Raw genomic sequence first — 17776 nt, forward strand, 5'->3', positions numbered from 1 at the left:
GGGATTGGAGTAGCATTGTAAAGTCTGGAGAGGGAAGGCCTTTTGAAAAGTATTGGGGAGTAGCCCTTTAGAGTCCAGATCCCAGCTGAGCCAATCTGCTCTACATGCTCCTTTATTCTGCAGTTGTGTGGGCCATAACATGACTAAAAACTGAGCTTTTGGAGCCAGGAGAACAGAAAGTAGAGTGATTTAAAATAAAACTGAACAGCAGCCACCAAGAGGAGGAGAATGAACTTTTGACAAGCTTTAAACAAAATAGGAAGAAACCATTTTCTTCTAGGTAGGAACAGTAGAGATGCCATGATGGAAGAGGTGTAGTATTAATTTAGACGCACTCGATGGTCTAACAGTGTTAACATAACCCAGTCACTGTCCAACATTAACCAGTGTTACGCAAGGTATGGGGTTGGATATGCGGAGATGGCAGCCTGCTTAGTATCACAGCAAACACACCCTTCAACATCCTTTTAACCTTTTATTAAAGATAAAGATAAAGAAAAGAAGGAAAAAATAGTTAAAACATTTGGAATGTGAAGTATGGAATAAGGCTCCCATTTTAACACAATCCCTTCTTCCCTCTCCCTTTAGCAGGAGAGAGTTTATAGGAGGAAAAACCTCCTTGTTTGACAGTCTCAGCCGGTATCAACATGGCAATAACTGTCCTTTTGAGGCAAAGAGAAGTTGGTTGAGATGAGCTGGAGCTGCTGTCGTTGCTGCTGCTAACTCTGATCCCATATCATTCCAGTTGGTGGTTGGGATTCTGCTGGAGCTGGTAGGGATACCGATGTCACCTGGGTCTCTCTCTCTGGCTCAGTCTGGTCAGGATAGCCCTCGGGATTAGGAGAAAGAAGGGCTGGGATCCCAGGAGAGGGTGGGGGTGGCAGCCATGATGGCGAAGCTTGCTCTAGTAGGTGAAATCTGTTCTTCTCGTTCTTTTAGGACTCACAAAGAAAATGGTGGGTGCCACACACCTCTTCCTTTATTTATTTTCATTCATTTCCAAACCCACAATTTCTTGTTTACCAGGCATGATCTTAACACAGTCCTTGACTTGTATCAGTAGCCTATTTGTTTGGACTAGTTCAGTCTGTTTCCCTTTCGTACCTTTTCCCATTGACATTTGTTATTACAGGTTATTGTGACAGCTCATGAACTTTCACGTTTTTTTTACCATTGAGCTCCCAGTTAGGATAAACTTGTAGGCCCATTTATCACAACAGAAGTCATTCTTCTTTCTAGCCCTAAAGCCTGCCTCTGACCATGGCTGCATACCAATTACCTCAGAGAAATTGGAGGGAAAAGTCTCAATTTCATCTGTTAGGCATGTAAGACTACAGAATATTATTACATTGGGGCAAGGGAATCCTCCACAATTCCTCACCAGCCATCTATTTACTCTAGGGCCTGGGCTACACTGGGGGGGTTCAAACTAAGATACGCAACTTCAGCTACTCTATTTGCGTAGCTGAAGTCGAAGTATCTTAGTTCGACTTACCTGGCCGTCCTCATGGCGGCAAGTTGACCGTGGCAGCTCCCCTGTAGACTCTGCTTACTCCTCCTGCCAAGGTGGAGGACAGGCATTGATTTGGGGATTAATTTATCGCGTCTAGACGAGATGCGGTAAATCAACCCCGATAGATCAATCACTACCCGCTAATCTGGCAGGTAGTGAAGACGTACCCTAGGCCAGTGTTTCTCAACAACTGGTCTGTGGACCGGTGCTAGTCCCTGAGATCTCCCTGACACAGTTTAGAAAGGCAGCAATCCGGGGCCTGGTATCAAAAAGATTGAGAAATACTGCTCTAGGCCCTTGATTCAACAAAGCCCTCAAGCCGGGGTAGTCAATAGGTGGACCCGGGCCAAATCCAGACTGCCAACTGCTTTTGAATGGACCCTGAAATCTTTTTATTTACTTATTATCATCGTTATTATTGTTTTTTATTATTATTTTTCTCTGGAGTCTGGACCTTGATTAGACCTTGCCCAAGAAATTTGGACCTTGACAAAAAAAAAAAAAATTGACTACCCCTGCCTTAAGCACATGCTTAAAGTTAGCCACCTGAATAGTCCCAGCTGAAGTCACTGGGACTATGTGTGTGCCTAAAGTGAAGCATATGCTTAAGTGTTTTCCTGAATCAGGATCAAAAAGAGTTAACATCATTTGAAAAATGAGGCAAATAAATAAAAGCACAAACTGGGGTGATTAACGTAGGCACCTAAATGGCAATATTCTCACTGCTGACTTCAGTGGGAGCAAAGTTCAGACACCACTGAGAGCTTATGGAAATCCCCGGGGGGGGGTGGCCTGATTTTCAGAAGTGCCGAGCATGTGCAACGTACACCAAAGTCAACACTAGCTGCAGGCATCCAGTACTCTGGGGCCTTCCATAACTAGGAATTGAGACCTTTAATGTTAGGAAAATACAGGCTAAAGTAAAATGGTGCCCTGGACGATGTTAAGAAAGGAGAACATTACCCGCCCCACTCCACCTTCACCCCTTCAACGGCACCTGCTACTGCTCTTCCTGTATTACCTGACAGATATGAGAGAGTTGTATGCCTCACCTTTAAACAAGTGCTGCCGTAGGGTTCGCTCCTGGGACCCATATTAGGGCACTGCAGTTCCATGGTGCTGCTACCAGTTCGCGGGATCAATCTCTCTCCAGTACTCTGCAGATATGAGGGCATGGATGTGGGGGAAGTTTCTCTCTTACAACAGAATACAGAGGTTGGCACGTCTCCCTTTCAAGACCTTATTCTTTGACTAATAACAGAACAGCCACCATTGATCAAAATAAAAATGGAAGTGAGCAAAATGCCTTGCAATCCACAGTGCTGGCATCACATCAATGTCTAACCCACTGCTTGGGTGCCACAAGACAGTGAGGACTGAAGCCAGAATGGCTCCTCCATGACATACCTAAAGAACTGAAGTCCATTCCCCCACAACTTCTTCCCCTCCTCCACCCACAGACCCAACTGGAGAGATTCTTTCAGTACCGAACTCCAAAGTACACCCTGCAATCCTGAGGGCAGCTTTGTCCATTAAAGTGATCGTCCTTTTTGTTCTAACAGCATTTCTTCATTATCTAAGATGCTATCACAGATGGTTACATTTATTCTTGACAATTTTAATAGATTTAATAGAAATCGTACAGTGTCTCACAAAGCAATCTGAAGAATGAATCCAGTGCAGAGATGAATGCAGGCTGCTGTGAAAATACTTTAACTGCAGTCATGGCCAGATCTTGCAGCGTCTAATCTATACACAAGCAAAATCCTTCCATTACAGCTTTCTCCAGAACCCTGCATGAAGCATCAGCTGCAAATACCTGGGCCAGCACTAGTATCATGGAGGCCTCAATTCTTTATTATATTGATATTACCCTTTGAGGTATGTCTACACTGCAAGTGGAAGGCGTGATTAGCACACCTAGTCAAACACGAACTAGTTTGATCAAAGCTAGCTTTAGTAACAATAGCAGTTAAGCCAGGGCAACATTGGCAATGGCACCAGCTGGTCTCCTGAGTGTGTACCTAGGTCCCAATAAGGCAGAGCTTTACACTGGGGCGTTATTGTTACTCAAGCTGGCTTTGAGCTAGCTAGTTTAAAGCTAGCTGGGGTATGTCCACATATGCTGCAATCACACCTCCTAGTTGTAGTACAGACATACCCTTAGATTATAAGCCCTGCAGAACTAGGACTATTGACCACTCTGTGCTTGTACAGTGTGCACAGAGGGACCTCGTTCTCAGCTGGGTCCTCAGCCCTACCATAATACAAATAATAAACAATAATAATATTATGCTCAGAGGTGCTAATGGCTGCCATCTGCAGAGTCTTGCACCCAAAGACAACCATAGACCTTGTTAAAGCCAAGGGGTGAGCCAAGCACACTCTTTCAGTCTCAAAAGAAGGTGTGATCAAGTCCCTTTATGTAGTAAAAACAGCTGAAGCTGTCCAAGACGCTAGGCTGTTTGGCAGGACAGAGGTAAGCCGCATAGGACTAAGGGGTTTCCCTAGCAGCAAATTCAGGAACTAGGATATTGGCTGTAGCCTGTGTTTGCTGGAGGCAGAAAGCCAGGAGAAGTAGTTGTGAACATTACCCTGAGAGGAAGCACAAAGATGGAGCTTCTTGGGCAGAGGGCTCTCTAGAGTGGCAGACCTGGGGATTTATTTCTGAACAAGGTAATTGCCTCCGTTTGTTTCTACTGTGTTCAGGGAAACAGGGCTGTGTATAGGTTCTGTAAATAAGCAAGATTACACCGAGAATACACCTGACTTACAGCATCAATTTCTCATTTCTAAGCAGAAACAACCCTGCAAGGCCCGGAACATTGGCTGACCACCGAAAGGTGGTCATTACACAGCCCCACGGGCGTATGAAGCACTGTACAGTGGGTGAACCACAGGGACCAGTCAATGGGTCCCTAACTCAGTGGTCGAAGGCACATGTTAAAAACAAGCAGAAAGTGGAGTATGCACACTGCGGGGTTTGGGCACCAAAGCTGGAATACCTCACGGCAGAGGTGGGCTTCTAGACATCTGTTGAACAAGGAAAGGGAGGGAGCTTGGCATGTACAATACTGGACACTCAAGCTTGAAAATGCAAGCAGAGAAACGAAGGGGTAAGAGGTAAAGGGGGCTAGAAAAATAAATAAATGGGCAGCTCCAAGCATGGGCCCAGTTCTGCGAAGTGTCTCCTAAGGAGAGTCCAGCTCCCTCCACAATTGCAGTATCTGGTCCTATGAAAGGGAGAAGCAAATTCCAGGGCAGCCTGAAAGGCTCCATTAGGCTTAAGAATGTATCAGAACTTATGAATCCTCAATAAAATCTTCTCCAAACCTTTCATTTTCACTGTGGCCTCCCTGGCAAAGCCTTTGACTCCATTTCCCTCCCTTTTGCCTCCTAAGTTCAGACCCATCCTTCCACCACACTCTCATGAGCCCCATGATTATATCTCCTACTGACATTCCCTTTGTATGCAGGCTCCCTACAATGCTCTATCACCTGTTTCATCAGCCTTCTGCAAGCTGCCTCTTATGCCTATGGCCTGAGCAGAGTTCCCCATAACCCTCCTTCCCCATAGCTTCACCCTTGCAAACTCCCAACATCTCCCACCACCTCCCCACACACGTCTTTGCTTTGGCTCGGAAGCTGCAAAAACCTCCTTCCTGGGTCCTGACTACACAAGAAGCCTCCCAGGTTTCCAGAGCATTTGAATTCAGAAGTATCTGAGCCTAGCAGAGAAGTGATCACAGCTCATGGACCTGTACATTTGTATGGGTGGCACATGGAACAGCACAGCAAATAAAGGGCCTAAACTAAAGAAAGTGTGAACTAGGATTCAGAGCAGTTCAGCCATCACTAGGGAACAGAGGGAGGCCCAAATCATAAAACTTGGGTCCAGATTCATATCTGAGTCAGAACGTTCCTAAAGTTTATTTGGGGTGGGGGGAAGAGGGGGAATTGCTGTTCAGACCTATCTCTGCTAGCGAAGGGTACATCAAAACTGGGAGAGAATGGTCCACATGGGAGACAGCACAATATGAACCCCATTCAGTGGGACAACATGAGGCAAAGTGGCCAAGAGGGGAACAAAGTTTAGGAATGTTCAGTAAATTGAGGCGTGAAAGAGGCAACACACACTTCCGTAGTCCAGTCTTCTTCCTAGCACGGAAGGACTTTGTTTGCTCACAGGTGAGCATAAGAACGGCTATACTGGGTCAGACCAATGGTCCATCTAGCCTAGTATCCTGTCTTCCAACAGTGGCCAATGCCAGGTGCCCCAGAGGGAATGAACAGAAGAGGTAAACATCAAGTGATCCATCCCCTGTCACTCATTCCCAGGTGAGCTTCTCTTTAATTACAGGCCTTTTAACAGGAGTTTGAGTGAGGTGATAAAAAGCAAGACAAATAGTCCTGATGAGGGAAACGAAAGACATCCATTAAGCCATACAGGCCAAAGGTAGACTTTATTATGAACGGGACCCATTTGAATGTTTACAAGAAAAACCTGCCTCCTTTTTTTTAATACAGTATGTGCTTTAGGGCCCATCAAGCTTCGTGCGGTTGAAGGGGTATAAATGAGGGCAGAATTCAGTTACTGGGTTAAAGGAATGCTGACAGCTTTATTACCAGGGCTTCCAACCCCACCCATCCCACATTCCACACAGCCCCCACGCACATATGCTACAACATTTGGCAGATAGGTAGGCATGGCTTTTTCAGCCATTACTAACATGCCTGCACAGTACACGTGGCCATGGTGTTGGATGTTAGACAATAACAGATAGGAGTCAGAGCTGCGGGTGCTCTCAGCACTTCCGAAAAATCAGGCCACTTATTTGGCTGGATCTGCGACGCCTAACTTTAGATGCCCAGGTTTAAAAATCTTGGCCTAAGCACCTGGCCCAAGGTGATGCAGGAAGCCTGACACAAAGATAGGAAGAGAAACCAGAACTGCCTGCTCTGACTGAACGAGCAACCTGCCTCGTTTCCAAGAGGGCTTCGAGGAAAGTGGTACTGATACATGGCTATGGGCCTCACTATAAGAAAATGGATGGAGATGGACAGATGAGTTAATTAATTATTAATTATTATTATTATTATTATTATACAGAGACATTATTAAGGGCACAAGAGCAAACTACCCCATTGCGTGGAAAGATAGGAAGTCTGGCAAGAGACCAACCTGGTTTAACCAGGAGATCTTCAATGATCTAAAAAACAAAAAACAGTCCTACAAAAGTAGAAACTAAGTCAAATTACAAAGGATGGATATAAAAAAATAACACGAGTATGCAGGGATAAAATTAGAAAGCCCAAGGCACAAAACAAGATCAAACTAGCTAGAGACATAAAGGGTAATAAAACATTCTACAAATACATTAGAAGCAAGAGAAAGGCCAAGAACAGGGTAGGCCCATTACCTAATGATGGGGTAGGAAATAACAGAAAATGTGGAAATGGCAGGGATGCTTTTAATGACTTTTGTTTCGGTTTTCACCAAGAAGTTGGTGGTGATTGGATATCTAACATAGTGAATGCCAGTGAAAATGAGGTAGGATCAGAGGCTAAAATAGGGAAAGAACAAGTTAAAAATTATTTAGACAAATTAGATGTCTTCAAGTTACCAGGGCCTGAGGAAATGCATCCTAGCACACACAAGGAGCTGACTGAAGAGATATCTGAGCCATTAGCTATTATCTTTGAAAAATCATGGAAGACGGGAGAGATTCCAGAAATCTGGAAAAGGACAAATATAGTGCCCATCTATAAAAAGGGAAATAAGAACAATCTGGGGAATTACAGACCAATCAGCTTAACTTCTGTACCCGGAAAGATAATGGAGCAAATAATTAAGCAATCAATTTGCAAATATCTAGAAGATAATAAGGTGATAAGTAACAGCTAAGCATGGATTTGTCAAGAACAAATCATGTCAAACCAATCTGATAGCTTTCTTTGACAGGGTAACAAGACTTGTGGATAGGAGGGAAGCGGTAGACATGGTATATCTTGACTTTAGTAAAGCTTTTGATATGACCTTCTCATAAACAAACTAGGGAAATGCAACCTAGATGGAGCTATTATAAGGTGAGTGCAATACTGGTTGGAAAACCGTTCCCAGAGAGTAGTTATCAATGGTTCACAGTCAAGCTGGAAGGGCACAATGAGTAGGGCCTTGCAAGGATCAGTTCTGGGTCTGGTTTTGTTCAATATCTTCATCAATGATTTAGATAATGGCATAGAAAGTACACTTATAAAGTTTGCGGACTATACCAAGCTGGGAGGGGTTGCAAATGCTTTGGAGGATAAGATTAAAATTCAAAATCATCTGGACAAACTGGAGAAATGATCTGAAGTAAATAGGATGAAATTCAATAAGAACAAATGCAAAGTCCTCCAATTAGGAAGGAACAATTAGTTGTACACATACAAAATGGGAAATGACTGCCCAGGAAGGAGAACTGCAGAAAGGGATCTGGGGGTCATAGCGAACCAAAAGCTAAATATGAGTCAACAGCGTAACACTGTTGCAAAAAAAGGGAACATCCTTCTGGGATGTATTAGCAGGAGTGCTGTAAGCACGACACGAGAAGCAATTCTTCAGCTCTACTCCGCGATGATTAGGCCTCAGCTGGAGTATTGTGTCCAGTTCTGGGTGCCTCATTTCAGGAACGATGTGGACAAATTGGAGAAAGTCCAGAGAAGAGCAACAGAAATGATGGAAGGTCTAGAAAACATGACCTCTGAGGGAAGATTGAAAAAACTGGGTTTGTTTAGTCTGGAGAAGAGAAGACTGAGAGGGGACATGATATCAGTTTTCAAGAACATAAAAGGTTGTTACAAGGACGTCTAACATAGAGGAGGGAGAAGAATTGTTTTTCTTAATCTCTGAGAATAGGACAAGCAGCAATGGGCTTAAATTGCAGCAAGGGAGGTTTAGGTTGGACATTAGGAAAAACTTCCTAACTGCCAGGGTTAAACACAGGAATAAATTGCCTAGGGAGATTGTGGAATCTCCATCACTGGAGTTTTTAAGAGCATGTTAGACAAACACCTGCCAGGAATTGTCTAGATAACACTTAGTCCTGCCATGAGTGCAGGGGACTGGATTAGGTGACCTCTTGAGGTCCCTTCCAGTCCTATGATTCTATGTGCGGAAATAAAGTAAAGCACACAGTGGCACTGCACATAAAGGAGAATCAATGTTAAAAGACTTTAAAATCTTTCTAATTGTAATCTTTCTGCCCAGTGAAGTCAGCAGCAACTAGGGCCAGGTTTAATGTCTAGCGGTTCCTCTTAACCATACAAAACAGAACCAGCTTGAGCCCCAACCCAATGACCTGGGAAAACATAACACCACCCTCGGCACTTCAGAGGTAACACTTCCCCTTTGCAAGCACTGAGTCTGTGTATAACAAAAGAGCACTTTTATTACAACAGAAAGGGAACCCAGCATTAATCTGGGAAAACATCACAACCAAATTCAAAGCATGCGAGCATAAGCAAAGCCATGTGTTTGGGCAGTGTCCTTTGCCTCAGTTTCCCACATGGTGGTGGGAAAGCCTGATGAATGAACATCCCTTTAACACATCACTCCCACTCCCTTCTCTGCACCGCTCACAGCTGGCTGTCCTTGGTTAGCAAAAACCCAAAATTCAGAGGTGTGTTCATGGGATTCACCTCCCACTCCTCTCTCCTGGGGGGGGGGGGGCAGGTGTTGAGCAATGCCTCTGCTGCTACCATTTCTGCAATTGGCTCAAAGCTTCCACTGGCCACTGCAACATCACTTGCTGAGGTTCCACCACTTAACCTAACTTCCAGAGATTTCAGCAAGTTGCAGGGAACCTCATGGCTACTGCAGTTTCTGTGCTGCATTTCACTGTTTCCATACACAGGCTAAAGCTTAGCCTCTAAACTTGCCCAACAATGAAGACAGCTCTAGGGATCACCAACTGGAAACAAGGACTCTGAATTAAGTCTAATCTTCTCTATCATTGCACACTAGAAAAAGACAGGTCTAATGGTATCTAGAACTCCTTAGGCAGACTCCACCCCCTTGGGAAAGTACACCAACCCCCACCTACTCTCACCTTCCGTAGGATTTGGCATCCCTACCTCCCCTGCTTAGTAAGTGCGGTTCAGTTTAGGGTGAACCCCTCAATCAGGGCATGCTAAGCACAGTTCTGCTGCCGTTTACTCAGATAATCAGGATAACAACATTTCAATGCCCCTGTATTCAAATACTAGAGTGATTTGTAGCCCAAACCCAGCCAGATCTGATCATTTTGGCAAATCAGCTCCAGCATGCTGTGTACCTAGGCAGAGTAGGTGTGTCTATGCAAACACAGTCTGCTCCTGAAGTCTTTTTACCCCAGTGCAATACCAGATGTCATGGAGTAGCTCTCTGAGATCCTCTTTACATAATTAAGCAGAGCCAGACCCCATGCTTCAGGGAAAGAAGGACATGAAACAGAGTGGGGGAGCTAGACATGAACAGGTTGCAAGCTTTAACTAAACTTGACTACCGAAAAACCAAACAGATGACTTGCCTTTCTGCCACCTTTCTACTTGGGTTTGTATTTACATGTTCTGGGCCTTCCACACAAATGCACACACAGCAAATAGCCATGGGACGGAGATTTTACAACCTCAGTTTTTGCATCTGAAAGGGAGGGAAAGAAGTGTCTGAGAGTCTGTCTTCACTGCAGACTTAACCCAGGCTCTTACCCAGCTCTTGTCCCTAACCTGCCTATCATCCAGACACAAAAGTCTCTGACCTGAGTTTGGTGCTGTAAATCTAGGCTAGCTGGTGGTGTGAGCTGGAGGCCAGGTTCTGCTTTTAATTCAGGCTGTAACAGGGGTGCTGGAATAATTTTTATAGTGGGGGTGCTGATGATGGAAAACATGGAAACCGTGTATTGGTGTTTGTTATTACTACTTCAAGCCAGGGGTGCAGCAGCACCCTGTATTCCAGCACCACTGGCCTGTGGCCACTTTGCAGTGTGGATGCAGGCTACTTAACAATGATGCCAATAGTCCTCCATTGCCTCCCACAATTCCCCTGGGGCTATCTTTTCTTGTCCTTACCTATTCCCTTCTTCTGCACTGGAAGTCACTTACCATTGTATACATACCCATTCTGCCTTTAAACCCCACATCCAGCTACACACACAGCCCTTGAGCAGAAATGCCACCTGGGAAGTCACCCTCCCAGAGTGCTGTCTGCTGGGCAGAGGCCCACATCAAGGTTCTGGTAGATCTCTGGCATGAGCAATTGCCAAGCAAGGTACACCACCACCTTCTCGGGGTGACGAGCCACTGCCAAAACACCTTCAAGCACATCACGTGCCCTCTATTTACTGAAATGAGAGCAGCACTAATGCTAACACCCAGAACCGGCCATTGTCCTGCGTGAGATTCATACCTTGCCACTGATTGGAACAGAGATCTACTTCTTCGCTGCCCAGCTAGACACACCTTACGAGGTCCAGATCTTCAAAGGGTGAAGACTTTAAGATTGGGCACCTAAAATCACTAGTCACCTTGGAAAATCTTGGCCAGAGATTTAGTGTTCAGATCTGGGACTGGGTTCTGCCGGTTGTAGAGACAAAGACATGCCCAAGGTTTAAAGATGTGAAGAGTGGACAATTTTGATTCACGCCCCACATCTAGTTTTGACATAGAACCAGATGAAATTCTGTGATATGGACTTCCTCCCTTAAAGAAAGGAGCTATGATCCAAATGGAAACTCCTAGCAAAGCCCAGGTATTTCACAGCGGAAACAGCCAAGTTATACACTGTGTGTCTTGACAGATCCCCAGCTGGAGCCATACCACATATAAAGAGTTAAGAAAATAAGAACAGCCATAGTGGGTCAGTATCACAATATCTTCTTGCAATGTGTTCCACTGGTTGACTGGGGTTGTGTGAAAAAATACTTCCTTTTGTTTGTTTTAAACCTGCTGCCTATTTATTTCATTTGGTGACCCCTAGTTCTTGTGTTATGAGAAGGAGTAAATAACACTTCCTTATCTACTTTCTCCACACCAGTCATGATATTATAGACCTCTATCATATCCCCCCTTAGTCGTCTCCTTTCCAAGCTGAAAAGTCCCAGTCTCATTAATCTCTCCTCACATGGAAGCCGTTCCACATCCCTCATCATTTTTCTTTCCCTTTTATGAACCTTTTCCAATTCCAATATATCTTTTTTGAGATAAGGCGACCACGTCTGCACACAGTATTCAAGATGTGGGCGTACCATGGATTTATATAAAGGCAATATGATAGTTGCTGTCTTATTATCTATCCCTTTCTTAATGATTCCCAACATTCTGTTTCAGAGTAGCAGCTGTGTTAGTCTGTATTCGCAAAAAGAAAAGGAGTACTTGTGGCACCTTAGAGACTAACAAATTTATTTGAGCATAAAATAAATACAGCTCACGAAAGCTTATGCTCAAATAAATTTGTTAGTCTCTAAGGTGCCACAAGTACTCCTTTTCTTTTTGCGAACATTCTGTTTGTATTTTTGACTGCTGCTGCACATTGAGTGAATGTTTTCAGAGAACTCTCCACAATGACCCCAAGATCTCTTTCTTGAGTGGTCACAGCTAATTTAGACCCCATCATTCTATATGTATACTTGGGATTATGTTTTCCAATGTGCATTGCTTTGCATTTATCAACATTGAATTTCATCTGCCATCTTGTTGCCCAGTCACCCAGTTTTGAGAGATCCTTTTGTAGCTCTTTGCAGTCTGCTTGGAACTTAACTATCTTGAGTTGTTTTGTATCAGCTGCAAATTTTCCACTGCACTGTTTACCCCCTTTTCCAGATCATTTATGAATATGTTGAATAGGACTGGTCCTAGTGCAGACCCTGAGGGGCACACTATTTACCGCTCTCCATTCTGAAAACTGAGTTAGGACAGAATTATGCCTCACTGGGGGAAGAAATGCTTGATGGGGGAACCTTTTCCACAGTACAGAGCTGGGCAAATTCTGCCACCCTCTGATGTGCAGTGGAAAAGTGAGTAGATGGGTAGTATTGCTTCTGGCAGAACTTATGTCTCCAGAAACATCCTTTCTGGGTAGAGCCATTTCCAATCATATTTGCCCCCAGACCATAGGGGACATTAGGCACAGCTGGCTGCTTTTATTTATTTATTTGGAGAAGAGAAGGTGGCAAAATGTTTCTGACAAAAAAAAAATCTTTCCTTAAACAACATTGGTTTGCAAAAAAAAATTCCCATTTTCACCAAAAATCTTCAGATTTTGACCAAAAACCTCCAAACTGAATGAACACATGTTTTCAGCAACCAAAATCCAGTCTTTTGTTTGCACGTTTTACCCACAAATTTTTGGTTTTCTGCTTTTTGATGAAACCAAAAAAGTCAACAAAAATGAAAATTATTACTTTTCATCTGAGGAAAATAATCTTTTCTTGACTAACTCTAGCATTAAGCATCAAAGATATGAAATTTTTTCAAAGCCATATAAGAGATCTGGACATTAAAATGAAGTCATAATTGAACCTTAAGAATACACAGTACAAAAGGTGTTTTAGTCTCAGACCATATTCCTGATCTAACTGTTCAAATCTGTGCCAAACCACAAGTAATTCCTCCAAGAAAACTAAACCATCATGATTTACTGTAATTTGGCTCAGAACTGCTCTGCATTCCTGTAAGGCAATTCTCTGAACGGGAATTCATGTTTAAGGCTTATTTGTTCCCTGAATCTTGTTGATGAAAGTGACTCATAGTGTAAGATTGGTTACAGGAGCCTAATTTAATAATAATCATTAGAACTTATAGACCATTTTCTCTTCAGTTTCACTCTGTAGTGGGTAGTAATGAAAGCTCGTTGGTGATAATTAGTGGTCAATGCACTAAGCGTTTGAGACAGATTGTACATAAATGCTTTTAGCTTGTGTGTGGCAACAAGCAAGCACAAATCATCCTGTTTATAAAAGAGTGTCAAGTGGCTAGAATAAATTTCCCCCACTGCATGTTAAGGGCAAAATGACTGTTTTGAATACAGCTGGCTGAATACTAGCTTTAAGACTTTCACAAGCGCTAGGGTTTCCATTTGATTCAATTGCATTCCAGTCCTTTGTGTGCACAAACCGTTGAAACAGGGCTGTGTAACTTTTCTATTCTATTAAGAATATAAGAATGGCCCTACTGGATCCATCTAGCCCTGTATCCTGTCTTCCGACAAAAAGAAAAGGAGTACTTGTGGCACCTTAGAGACTAACACATTTATTTGAGCATAAACTTTCGTGAGCTACAGCTCTCTTCATCGGATGCTATAGCTCACGAAAGCTTATGCTCAAATAAATGTGTTAGTCTCTAAGGTGCCACAAGTACTCCTTTTCTTTTTGCGAATACAGACTAACTTGGCTGCTACTCTGAAACCTGTCTTCCGACAGTCGCCAGTGCCAGGTGCCCCAGAGGGAATGAACAGAACAGGTAATCACCAAGTGATCCATCCCCTGTCACTCATTCCCAGCTTCTGGCAAACAGAGGCTAGGGACACCATTCCTGCCCAACCGGGCTAATAACCATTGATGGACCTATCCTCCATGAATTTATCTAGTTCTTTTTTGAACCCTGTTATAGTCCTGGCCTTCACAACATCCTTTGGCAAGGAGTTCCACAGATTCATTGTGTGTTGTGTGAAGAAATACTTCCTTTTATTTGTTTTAAATCTTCTGCCTATTAATTTCATTTGCTGACCCCTAGTTCTGGTGTTATGAGAAGTAGTAAACAAAACTTCCTTATCTACTTTCTCTATACCAGTCATTTTATAGACCTCAAACATATCTCCCCTTAGCCGTCTCTTTTCCAAGTTGAAAAGTCCAAGCCTTATTAAGCTTTCTTCATACGGAAGCTGTTCCATACCCCTAATAATTTTTGTTGCCCTTTTCTGAACCTTTTCCAATTCCAATATATCTTTTTTGAGTTGGGGCGACCACTTATACCTAGCCTTTATTTCCTCTCTTTTAACCAGTATTCTATTCTATACAGTTCTTACATCACCCTCATCACAGTAGGCTCTGAGCACCTTCCATCATGCCTTAAGCGACTAATATCTGTCATGTGTGGTCATTCTTTTGCGCATCCTCTGGCCAGGGGGAAATTGCCTGTGCAGTGCAATGTTTTGTTTGGTAGGGTTGTGGATTTGGTTTGGTTTATAAATTTACATGCTGCTGTGTGTTTGTTAGAGAAAGCAGGTCACAGATGAGTGCCCGGCACTGGGTGTGGAAAATGGTCAGGTTTGGGTTGGTCCTTAGTTCCTGATGGAGTTCATTCCACAGTCTCAGTCCAGCCTATAAGAATGCTCGGTCTCGTGCCCAGATGAGTTTTGCCCTTAGTCTAAAGAGTTCTGTGGGGTCAGTGGAGCGAAGGTGCCAACTGTGGGCTTCATGCTGGAGCTTCAATTGATCTTTTAGATATCCAGAGCCCATACCATTGAGTGCCTTGAAGACAAGGACACAGATCTTTTGAACTTCACTTGATATTTTATGGGAAGTCAGTATAGAGGACGAAGGACAGATTTGATGTGCTCACAGTAGACCATGTTGCTAAGGAGACTCACTACAATGTTAGGTATTAGTTGGAGTTTCCCCAACAGCTGATGGCTTCATGCCCAGGTTTATTGTCTTGCCGTAGGCCAGAGGGGGGACCAACATGTATATAGAGACCAGGATGTGATCAAGTCTCCAGAGATGGTATAAAGCATTACTTATGGATGTTGCTATGCAAGAGCTTAGCATCAGCAAGGAATCCAGGAACACTCCTAATCTACAGCTTGAACTGACCAACTGTCGGTGTGTACCTTCAACCAAGGAAGACTGCTCCAGGGCGGCAAACTCTTCAGAAGGCATTTCCTCTGTCCACCAGCATTACCTCGATCTTGTTTGGTTTCAGTTTCAGCCAGCTGTTTTTCATCCATGAGTTGATCTCACCCAAACGCCAGGCCATCTTGGTCATATATAAGAACATATAAGAACGGTCATAACATACGTAAGAATGGCCATACTGGTTCAGCGTAAAGGTCCATCTAGCCCAGTATCCTGTCTTCCAGGTGCCATGCCAGGTGCCCCAGAGGGAGTGAACAGAACAGGTAATCACCAAGTGATGAAGACATAAGTAGAGGCGTGTGTCATCTGCATTGTGTAATCTGATATGGTCAAACATACATCTTCAGGGGTGACACTCCAATACCGACATAGCATGGTTTCTAAAGAGTCCATAGGCTGCAAAAGATCTATCTGGTTTTAAGATTCTACTCGATAAGTTTATGGAGGAGATGGTATGATGGGATAATGTGATTTTTGTAAGTAATTGATCTTTAAATATTCAGGGTAAATAGGACTAATCCCCTGAGATGGGATATTAGATGGATGGGATCTGAGTTACCCAGGAAAGAATTTTCTGTAGTATCTGGCTGGTGAATCTTGCCCATATGCTCAGGGTTTAGCTGATCGCCATATTTGGGGTCGGGAAGGAATTTTCCTCCAGGGCAGATTGGAGAGGCCATGGAGGTTTTTCGCCTTCCTCTGTAGCATGGGGCATGGTTGACTTGAGGGAGGCTTCTCTGCTCCTTGAAGTCTTTAAACCACGATTTGAGGACTTCAATAGCTCAGACATAGGTGAGGTTTTTCGTAGGAGTGGGTGGGTGAGATTCTGTGGCCTGCGCTGTACAGGAGGTCGGACTAGATGATCAGAATGGTCCCTTCTGACCTTAGTATCTATGAATCTATCTATGAATCTAGAAAGAGCAATTACACAGGCGCTGTTTTGGTGCGGCTGAACGGATGTTCTCACAGATCACATAGCAGGGAACATGAGCACTGCACCATAAAAGACACATCTGGGCTTTCCTGGTGTAGGGCTCAGGTTAAGAAACAGGGTCAGTTCAGTCCTATGAACCAGCAATGTTTTGTGTTCATTTGTTAAAGGCACCTGCTTGCAACACACACCTTGTCACGTCACTTTCCAAACTTCCCCTTGTAATGAAACCCTCCAAGACAGCTGCCTTTTCCCAGGACTCTGACACTTTAACTGGAAAGTCCCAGGGGATTGTCCAGGAGCCCTCAGCCACCTCCAAGTCACCGACCTCCATTAGGAAGTTGATACGTGTGCCCAACCCAGCACTTACTTGGCACAGACTGCAGCAAAGTGCCCTCGTCTTTTCAGTCTAAACTCCTGCACTGGTTGAGCTGGGAGAACCAAGGACAGGTGCTGGCAGGTTGGAGACACTCTCCCCTCCCTCAACATGTGAGACCCTGCCAGCTGGCCTCTCTCAAAGGCACAGCATGCCCTGCTACTCCTACACTGCTCCCTTCTGTATTCGGCTCACCTCTCCCCTCACACTCTGCTAGGCCTTCCGGGCTTTAGGAGGGGAGGAAGGAAAATTCTTGCAGTATTTTGAGGGACCCGATTTTATACAACTACATCCAGATAGCACAGTGAGGAGAGTCTTATAAATACCTATCCAAATAGTAATTAAGGTTAAGATTCTGTCACAAATATTTTTAGTAAAAGTCAGGGACAGGTCATGGTCAATAAACAAAAATGCACGGCAGTGCGCAACTTGTCCCTGACTTTTATTAAAAATACCCTTGGGCGGGTAGTCAGACAGTCAGAGCACTGCCAGGAGCTGACCTCCGGCATCTGCTTCAGCCCCATCGCTGCTACTGTCCCGGGGGGCTGACGCTGACCCAACCCCAGGTGCTGCTCTGGCAACCCCAAGTCTGACTGCCGGCACTGCTCCAGCCCCACCACTGCTTCCGTTGTACCCTTAATAATCATGATCATTAATAACATGCCTGATAAGGAGGAAATCTGGGATGATATGATGAAGCCTCACAATTAAATTTAAAATCTCACTGGCTACTTATACTACAAGTCTCCCCAGCCCAAATGTAGTGCAGTTATTTAGTCATTCATTGATTAAATACGGCATGAGGTACTGCAGCAACTGGGATATTGGAGGGGAGACATTTTCCAGGGCACAAAGGGCAGTTATCATAGAATATCAGACTTGGAAGGGACCTCAGGAGGTCATCTAGTCCAACCCCCTGCTCAAAGCAGGACCAATCCCCAACTAAATCATCCCAGCCAGGGCTTTGTCAAGCCGGGCCTTAAAAACCTCTAAGGATGGAGGTTCCATCACCTCCTAGGTAACCCATTCCAGTGCTTCACCACCCTCCTAGTGAAATAGTGTTTCCTAATATCTAACCTAGATCTCCC

General features: G+C 44.1%; 1 protein-coding gene across 1 annotated transcript in view; it reads right to left on the bottom strand.

The window, feature by feature from the left end:
• GDPD4 (glycerophosphodiester phosphodiesterase domain containing 4) overlaps positions 1 to 17776 on the bottom strand; it is an 86472-nt gene that overhangs the window by 59543 nt on the left and 9153 nt on the right. The gene's annotated exons all lie outside the window — the stretch shown is intronic.

Source organism: Dermochelys coriacea, chromosome 1, assembly GCF_009764565.3.
Source record: "Dermochelys coriacea isolate rDerCor1 chromosome 1, rDerCor1.pri.v4, whole genome shotgun sequence".
Taxonomy (NCBI): Eukaryota; Metazoa; Chordata; order Testudines; family Dermochelyidae; genus Dermochelys; species Dermochelys coriacea.